We start from the raw sequence: 9045 nt of genomic DNA on the forward strand, positions 1-9045 counted from the left end.
AGTGCCCCAACGCCCTGATCGGCCCTGCTCTGTGTGTGACAGGGGGCGGTGCCACAACTCCCCTATCGGCCCTACTCTGTGCATGACAGGGGGCGGGGCCCCAACTCTCCAATCAGCCCTGCTCTGAGCCCGACCAGGGGCTGCACCTAGGGATTAGGCCTGCCCTCTGCCACCTGGGAGCAGGCCTAAGCCAGCAGGTCGTTATCTCCCGAGGGGTCCCAGACTGCGAGAGGGCACAGGCCGGGCGAGGGACCCCCCTGCCCCCCGAGTGCACAAATTTTTGTGCACCGGGCCTCTAGTTATAAAACAAAATTATATTTAGAACAGGTATTAAATATCAAAAGTAAATAAATGAACTTAAATCCATATCCAGTTAGTACATAATTGTAGAGAAAATTTATTAAGACTGACCTAAACAGTGTGGCAGTCACTCTGAGAGGAGCCCACCACCTCCTGGTATTCACACCTGTAGGTAATTACCTCCTCTTAAGTATGGCGTAGATTCAGAGACTGGCTTGTAAGAATAGCATGCAAAACATCGATGCCCATAGCAGTGTTATTCACAATAGACAGAAAGAAGGAAGCAAATGTCCATCAATGGATAAATGGATACACAAAGTGTAGTATATACATGCAATCGAATATTATTCAGTCTTAAAAAGGAAAGAAATTCTGACACATGCCACAACATGGATGATCACTGAAGACGTTACGCAGAGTGAACTATGCCAGTCACAAAAGGACAAATATTCTGTGATTCCACTTGTGAAGTACCTCAAGTAGTCAAATTCACAGAAAGAGAAAGTACAATGGTGGTTGCCAGGGGCTGGGGGAGACAGGAATGGGGAGTTATAATTTAATAGGTACAGAGTTTTGGTTTGGAAAGATGAAAACAATTCTGGAGATGGATGGTAGTAATGATTGCACAAAAAATGTGAATGTACTTTAACGCCAATGAACTGCACACTTAAAAATGGTGAAAATTGTAAATTTTGTTATGTACATTGTACCACAATTTTTTTCAAAATAAGAATGCAGCCTATGTGATGGGTCGGCACTCTAGGAACAGGTTATGAAAAGGCCATGGCTTCCATCGTGGACACCCTATCTGCCTTTCTCCAAACTATAAACCAGCTGCTGCGTTGTTAGTTGTCCCATAGAGGGGCCCAGGGCCTGGTGCTCTGACCAACGGCCAGAAAGGACCTGAGACCTGCCAATAATCACATGAGTGCACTTGAAAGCACCCCAAACGATCGTTTGTGTCCCTTCCAATTGAGCCTCGGGATGAATGTGGCCCCAGCTGACACATAGACTGCAGCTTGGGAGACACCCTGAGCTAGAGGCACTCAGGTAAGCTGCGCCCCTACAGAAACTGACCCACGCAACTGTGAGATGTTTGCTGTGTTAAGCCACTAAGTTTGGGGTGATTTCTTGCACAACAGTAGATAGTTAATACACAGTACTATGACTAACCATTCCTAGGGACATGTACCCTTCGTCCAAAAGAGAGCTGCAACTTCCATCGCTGGGTAAACAGATGGTCCCTGAATGACAATGGTTCCATTTATGATATTTCAGCTCTACAATGGTGGGAAAGCGGTACATATTTAGTAGAAACCGCATTTCAAAGTTGTAATTATGATCTTCTCCCAGGCTATGTACACTTCTCCCAATATGTACACTACTCTCCTATGATTCTGGGAAGCCACTGCAAGCCACAGCTCCCAGACTTGCGCACAATCAGGGGGGTAAAAAAAATGATACTCTAGTACACTAGAGTCTAGTGTAGTGTGCTGCCAGTGTTTTCTGGATATTGTGTTCCTAGCATGTTGAAGGTAGGCTAGGCTAAGCTACGATGCTCATTAGGTTAGGTGTATGAAATGTGCTTACAACTTACTACGGACTTAACTTATTATCAGGACATAAGCCAAGTCAAGGAGCACCTGTATATCCAAGAGAAAAAGCGCCTATGTCCACCAAAAGACATGGACAAGAATGTTCATAGCAACTTTATTCATAATTATCTCAAACCAGAAGCAACTCAAAAAATCATTAACTAGAGAACGGACAAAAAATTGTGATCTTTCACACAATGGAATACTACAAGACAATGAAATAAAAACCCAAACTATTATTAAATACAACATGGGTAAATCTCACAGACGTAATATTTAGCAAAAAAAGGCAGACAAAAGCAAACCTTTAACATTGGTATTGCTATCTGGAGACTGACCAGTATACTAGTATAATGGGGTACTATAAATAATTATATAATGTTCTAATTGTATTTATTCCTGGTCGCACTGAGAACCAGGATTCTCAGCTGAGAGAAAGATGAAAATATCAATTTTAAAAAGAGTAAGTTAAAATCTTTTTGTGCTGTCATTGAATTAGATGTATCAGTATGAACTCATGAGGTTCTCTACCTTTATATATATATATATTTTAGTTCTGACTACTGAAGAGTCCTAGAAACAGTGATCAATCCATTAACAATGAGAAGCCCTAGAGCCCGCCCAGACTGTAGTCTTGAAATCCCATTCCCCAATAAGGGAATCAGGGCTCTCTAGAGAACTTGGTGATATTAGGTGTGTAGAGAATATGTACACAGTGAGCCTGGAATTCTTTGTCACACCAGACAAAGAAACTTTCCAAAATGACTAGCCATGTTAAAGTAACTCAGTAAGCAACTTGAAAAAGCTCCCACACCCCAAAGACTAAATGATTTAAGTATTAATAAGGATAATGAACATAATTTTTTAAAAAATTCAAATGATAATTTTTGTTTAAATTAAAGAGTCCATAACAAGTTTGGGGGAGAAGGGAAGACCATAATTGGTCACTGTTGGAAAATGCTAATATAACCAACGTACTTTTTGAAATTGGCAAGCCAAGCGAAACTTTAACCTTTATCCAACTTTATCCTACTACACAGTCATGAGCCACTTACTGACTGGGATTCATTCTGAGAAATATGTCTCCAGAGGATTTCGTTGCTGTAGAAACTTAGGAGTGCACTTACACAGACCTAGATGGTACAGCCTGCTACCCACCTCAGCTACATGGGATAGAGCCTATTGCTCCTAGGCTACAATCATGCTACTGTACAAAACAACAACAACAAAATACCCACAAGATTAAATCAAGAGCAAGGGAACATGATGCAAACAAGAGATGCAATAAACACGATGTATCAGGCATACTGTTTTACAGCAAACTGTTTTTAACAAGTAGAAAGAGTGCACTAAAATAATGATAAAAAGTACAGTAGAATGAATACACAAACCAGTAATAGTCATCATTTGTTATAATTATCAAAAAAGTATAGTACATAATTTATATACTATACTTTTATGCAACAGGTGGCACAGGTTTATTTCACCTGCATCACCACAAACACGTGAGTAATGTGTTGCACTATGACATTATGACGGCTACGTCGTCACTAGGCAATAGGAATTTTTTTACCTGCCCTGTAACCCTACAGGACCACCGTCGTAAATGTGGTCCCTTGTTGACTGAAACAGTGTTAGGTCGTGTACGACTGTACAAACTGTACCTCTAAGGTAATACTGTCTCTTTATAGAACATGCCATCTGATATATGAAAAGTAAAGTTATAGCATTAAAATATCACTATCTTGCAACCCCTAATGATTTAATAGACCTAAAGCAGGAAGTCCATCACCTGTTTCTGCAAGTAAAGTTTTCCTGGAACATAGCCATGGCCACTCACTTACTAGTACATTTTGTCTGTGGCGGCTTTCCCATTACAACAGCAGAGATTAGTAGTTGCTGCAGAGAAGACCAGATGGCCCACAGAGTCTAAAATATACACTATCTGCTCCCTTTACAGAGAGAGTTTGCCAACCTCTCATCCAAAGCATTGCGCACAAATAGCAACTAACCACCAACAAGCAGACGTCTGCACCACACAGTCACTTGTTACAGACACCGGCCAAAAGCAATCAAATCTGAATCTGAGCATGTCTCGAGATCTAACTACTAATTAACAAGAAATACGAAGGATAGATTAGTAGGTTAATCACTTCACAGAAATATAATCAGAAGCAGCCACATCTACAGGACAAGGACCCAATTTGTTCAATAAATCAATTTTCAGGACGAAAAGGGAAGGTGCAGGTGAGGAAGAACCCTTAAGAGGAAAATCAACCAATTTCAATGGAAGGAGGGCTTACTTAGATCCTAATTTAATCCAGTCCACTGCTTTAACTGGATAAGAGTTAGGATTGGCACCAACTAGGTAAGTGATTATACTGAAATTGTTGTTTATTTAAGGATGATAACGGTATCGTGGTTAATTTGTATATTTACTTTTATAAGAATTTATTGGGGCCAAACTAATAACATGCTGGAACCAAGATCTCAAGCACTCTCATGGGTGTACACACACACACACACACACACACACACACACACACACACATATATTTTTAAGAAGGTCTTATACTTTAAGAATACATACTGAAATCCAAATAAATGATCTGATGTCCAAGATTTGCTTTAAAATAATACAGGAGAGGGAGAGAAGTCAGTGGGAGACAGATAATTTGGCCATGACTTGATAATTATTGAACTTTGATTAGCACAAGGGGGTTCATTATACCAGGGTTTATTTATTATACAAGTCTATTTACTTTTGTCTATGGTTTAAATTTTCCATTAAAAGATTTCTTCTTCAGACACCAAAAACAAATCTGAAGTGAAAAGAAGAGGTCGGGAAGTATGCTAGGTAGCCCCCAAAAGGCAGGCTGGCGGTGACAGGGGATATGTGGTCTTCTGAAGGAAGGCTAAGCAGCCAACTTTGAAAAGAACCAGTTTAGACAGACCTTTGCCAACCACATCAAGCAGCTGGAACCAGGAGAAAAGAACGTAGGTGGCATTTTAACTTGTATTTGAGATTTGGTAAAACAGGTTCCTCAGGATGTTAAAAAGGCAAGAGAATGCAAGATGCTGCTGCAAGGATGACCACGGGGCTGGGGTGAGTAGAAGGCTAATGAGGCTAGGAAAAACACTAAAAATAAGAAAACTCCAGGAAACTACAAGTCACAACAAAGACAAAGAACAGATTCGAAAAGTGCGACATGATCGAGGGTTACGAACATGACAGGAAACTTCCCAAGACCTCAGAATGGAAGTGGTCCGGGTGAGGATGAGGTCTGAGGAAGAGGTGATGGGGTCTGAGGAGCACACAGAACTGTGGGGCTCCAGGCCTGGTGAACTAATGCTGGTTTACTACTTGGTTTCAGCTACCCACCAAAGAATCAGACCCTTCTCCCAAGCTCAGTTCAGAAGGTTTTAAAAGGGCCCCAGGACTGGAACCACTGTTCTAAGACATAGTGTCCCGGAAATGATGGATGCCAACGAGGTCAAGGGCCATGCTAAGAGCCATGAATATGATACAAAAGACAGGCAAGGAACATCTGAGCCAAATGAAGAAAAATTCTATAGAAGTCAACAGAAGAGAAGGACAAGAATGTGGAGAGAAAAGAATAAAAGAAAGAAGAAAGACATCAACTTCAAAAGAAAATGGTTAATTGAAAAATGTTCTGATAGTGAGGATCTTATTCTAATCCAGCCGTGGGCAAACTACGGCCCGCGGGCCGGATCCGGCCCGTTTGAAATGAATAAAACTATGGGAAAAAAAGACCGTACCCTTTTATGTAATGATGTTTACTTTGAATTTATATTAGTTCACACAAACACTCCATCCATGCTTTTGTTCCGGCCCTCCGGTCCAGTTTAAGAACCCATTGTGGCGCTCGAGTCAAAAAGTTTGCCCACCCCTGTTCTAATCCCACAGTTCAAAGAAAATAATCTGAAAATATCTCTGTGAGACAGGTTAGGGAAGAAATGGTATCCTCAAAAAAAAAAAAAATCCTTCAATTTGTTCATTATGGTCATAAAGTGTTAGGTATATGAAAACACCAAAAAAAGCTTATATAACATTTAGCTTAAATCACCCATTTCATAGATGAGAAAACCAGGGTCTACTAAGGCAAATTAACCTGTACTCAAGAACACAATGCAATTAATGGTTAGAATTAGAGCTAAAACGTACCTCCCTGCCTTGCACCATGGTTTCCATTTGGTGACTTACTTCCTTACAAATGCTAAATGTCATTATACATTTTCATCCATAAAGAGCAGGCATTTGGTAAGTATTTGTTGACTAATACTCAAAATGAACTCACTTCAATCATTTTATTTTATACATCTCAAATTTCAGCAATTTGTTCTGCTCCATTTTATTCCTCTGTGCCCCACCCCCAAAATGTGTTCTAAGTAAATCTCAGACGTTCAAAAACATGTTGGCTAACTAGCATCTACAATTCCAAAAAAAATTGTTAAGAATATGGAAAGACACACATAGTGCCTGCTATAAAAAGAAGAACTGGAATTACACACCTCTCTTATCATCTCCATAAATGTATACGTAATTTACAATCGCTAGGAAGAGGATGTTCTTGACCCAAATGTATTCAAATACCTAAATAGATAGGAAATGATAATCCTGGGATAAACTACCTCAGCCTCATAACAAGGGATTATAGAGTACACAGAGTACACAAACATAAAGTTGTTCTCATATTTTTATTCTTTATAAATAACACATATTATACTGTAACCAGAATATAATATGAAAAGGATGATTTAAAGCTGCCAAAAACTTGATGTTACTGCTATTTCAAGATGTGATTTATTTTTTAATTAGCAAAAATAGTGCAGGTATTACTTATATGTAAAAAGAGAAGGTATAAAATAGGAGAAGGCAATCCAAATATTGGTTTTACAAAGTTCTATTATTTTTTAAACACATATCCTTACCACTTAGAAAGGATTGTTGAGGCACACAGTTCGTAGAAAAGACACCAAATTTGGAAAGGATCCATCTAGAAGCCTTTTCAATCTTGTATTTTGTAGGCACACAAATGGGCACGCCAGTGCAAAGCAGTAGTGATTCACCATGTACAAAGCAGAATATGGAATGATAAAGGCTGGAAAAGAAAGAAATATGGTTGGTTATTAGTAAGAGTCATGTTTGTAACAAAGTTGTAACATTTTATCATTAGTGAAATTAGTTTTTATAACTGAGAATTTAGCCAACAAGAATTTACTTATAAAAAAATTTAACTATATAGGGAAAATCTATCTGCAAAGAGAAAACAAGATTCTAATTTAAATATTTTTTTTCACCACCTGTAACATCTTTCTCAAGTACATGATAAACTTCTTCACCACCTGTTTCTTGACGACACAAGAGCCATCATCCTAAGAGTGCTTACATGGTATTTAAAGGCATATACTAGTACATTATGGGACTTGGAGTATTAACCCTAGAACTATCTATCTTTCAAAAAGTTCCCAAGGAGGTAAGCATTCTCCATTGCTCAACAATTCTTCTGGGATATTCTTCTAAAGGCATATTGTAATTGTACACTCACAAAATAAAGCAAGATTATTGTGGGATTACTTTTAAAAGTGAAAACAACCCAAGAGAGTTGGTAAAGTCACTATGTTACATCCATAAGAAAGAATATCATGTAGCTGTAACAATGAATGAGGAAGCACTTAGTGTTTTTCTATGAAAAGATCACCAGAACAAGTAAGGTACGGAAGTATATATACAATAGGAAACAGGGATAGGAATTAACAGCACTCAATGTGTCATTTTTGACTTCTGAAACATGTAAATGTTCAAACAAAATGAAATGTAAGACAATTTTTCCAAATATGCTTGATTTTTGCTTTCATTCCTTTTTCATAAAAACATGAGCTTCAATATGATCGGTATAACAAGGCTACTTTTCCTGGAAAATCAAACGGCAGTTATTTTCTTGTCCTTCAGAACAAAATTTCTCTTTCCTACTGGAAGCAATTCAACATAGATTCAGTGCCTACTATGCCTACGTTGTACCAGCACCATATACATCAGAGAACAAAACTAAAAAGTCCCTGCTAAGTGGCCTTAAAACTTGATTGTTATCCATTTACTCACTGCTATTGACGGTGCAGTAAAAAAGGCATAAATATCCATTGCTAAAGGAAATGTAAATTTGACAACCATCATGAAAAGCAATTTGTCAACACAGAACAAGAATCTTTAAAATAGTCATAGCTACTGACCTAATTACACTTCTGGGAACTCAAAATGCACAGAATTTTACATATAAAATTTTTACATTAGTTATAAAGAAAAACTGTAAGAAAGCTAAGTGTCCAAATTTGGAAAATAGTTAACTAAATTATGATTTACTCAGCAGATGCACTATCAGGTTCTAGTTAACCTAGAAGTAATTTCTAGTTAAACATGATACACTGGTTAATGTATTTATTCCCACTCCCTTCCCACACTCCTCTGAACTAATTGTAAATTTGAAAAACTAAAAAAAGAGAGAACACTAAAGAGAACAGAACAGATATTCTTTGATAAAATAAAAATACAATTTCAAAAATAACATGGGCAAATGCTGTCAACTAAAAAAAAAGGTATGACTCAATTATATATAATTTCAGCCATATTTTTAATACATTAAAACGTGAAAAAACCTACTAAATATTATTTCTAAATAGTGATTTTTAAAAAGTGATTTTTTTTCTTTTATGCTTCTCTATATTTTCCAAAATATCTCCAAAGGGCATTTGTTACTGTTATAGTCAAAAAAATAAAATCACTTTAAAAACATACGCATGCCACTTTGAAAAACAGTCTGGCAGTTCCTCAAAAGTTAAACATGACCGCAAGACAGTCTCTTCAATAAATGGTGCCGGGAAATTTGGTAACATAGATGCAAAAAAATGAAACTAGATCACCAACTTACACCATACACAAAAACAAACTCAAAATGGCTAAAGGACTTAAATGTAAGACGGGAAACCATTAAAATCCTACAAGACTCCATAGGCAGCAAAATAGCAGATATATGTCATAGCAATACCTTTACTGACACAGCTCCTAGGGCAAGAGAGACAAAGGAGAAAATAAACAAATGGGACTACATCAAAATAAAAAGCTTCTGCACAG

This window comes from Myotis davidii, unplaced genomic scaffold, assembly GCF_000327345.1.
Source record: "Myotis davidii unplaced genomic scaffold, ASM32734v1 scaffold455, whole genome shotgun sequence".
Classification (NCBI taxonomy): Eukaryota; Metazoa; Chordata; class Mammalia; order Chiroptera; family Vespertilionidae; genus Myotis; species Myotis davidii.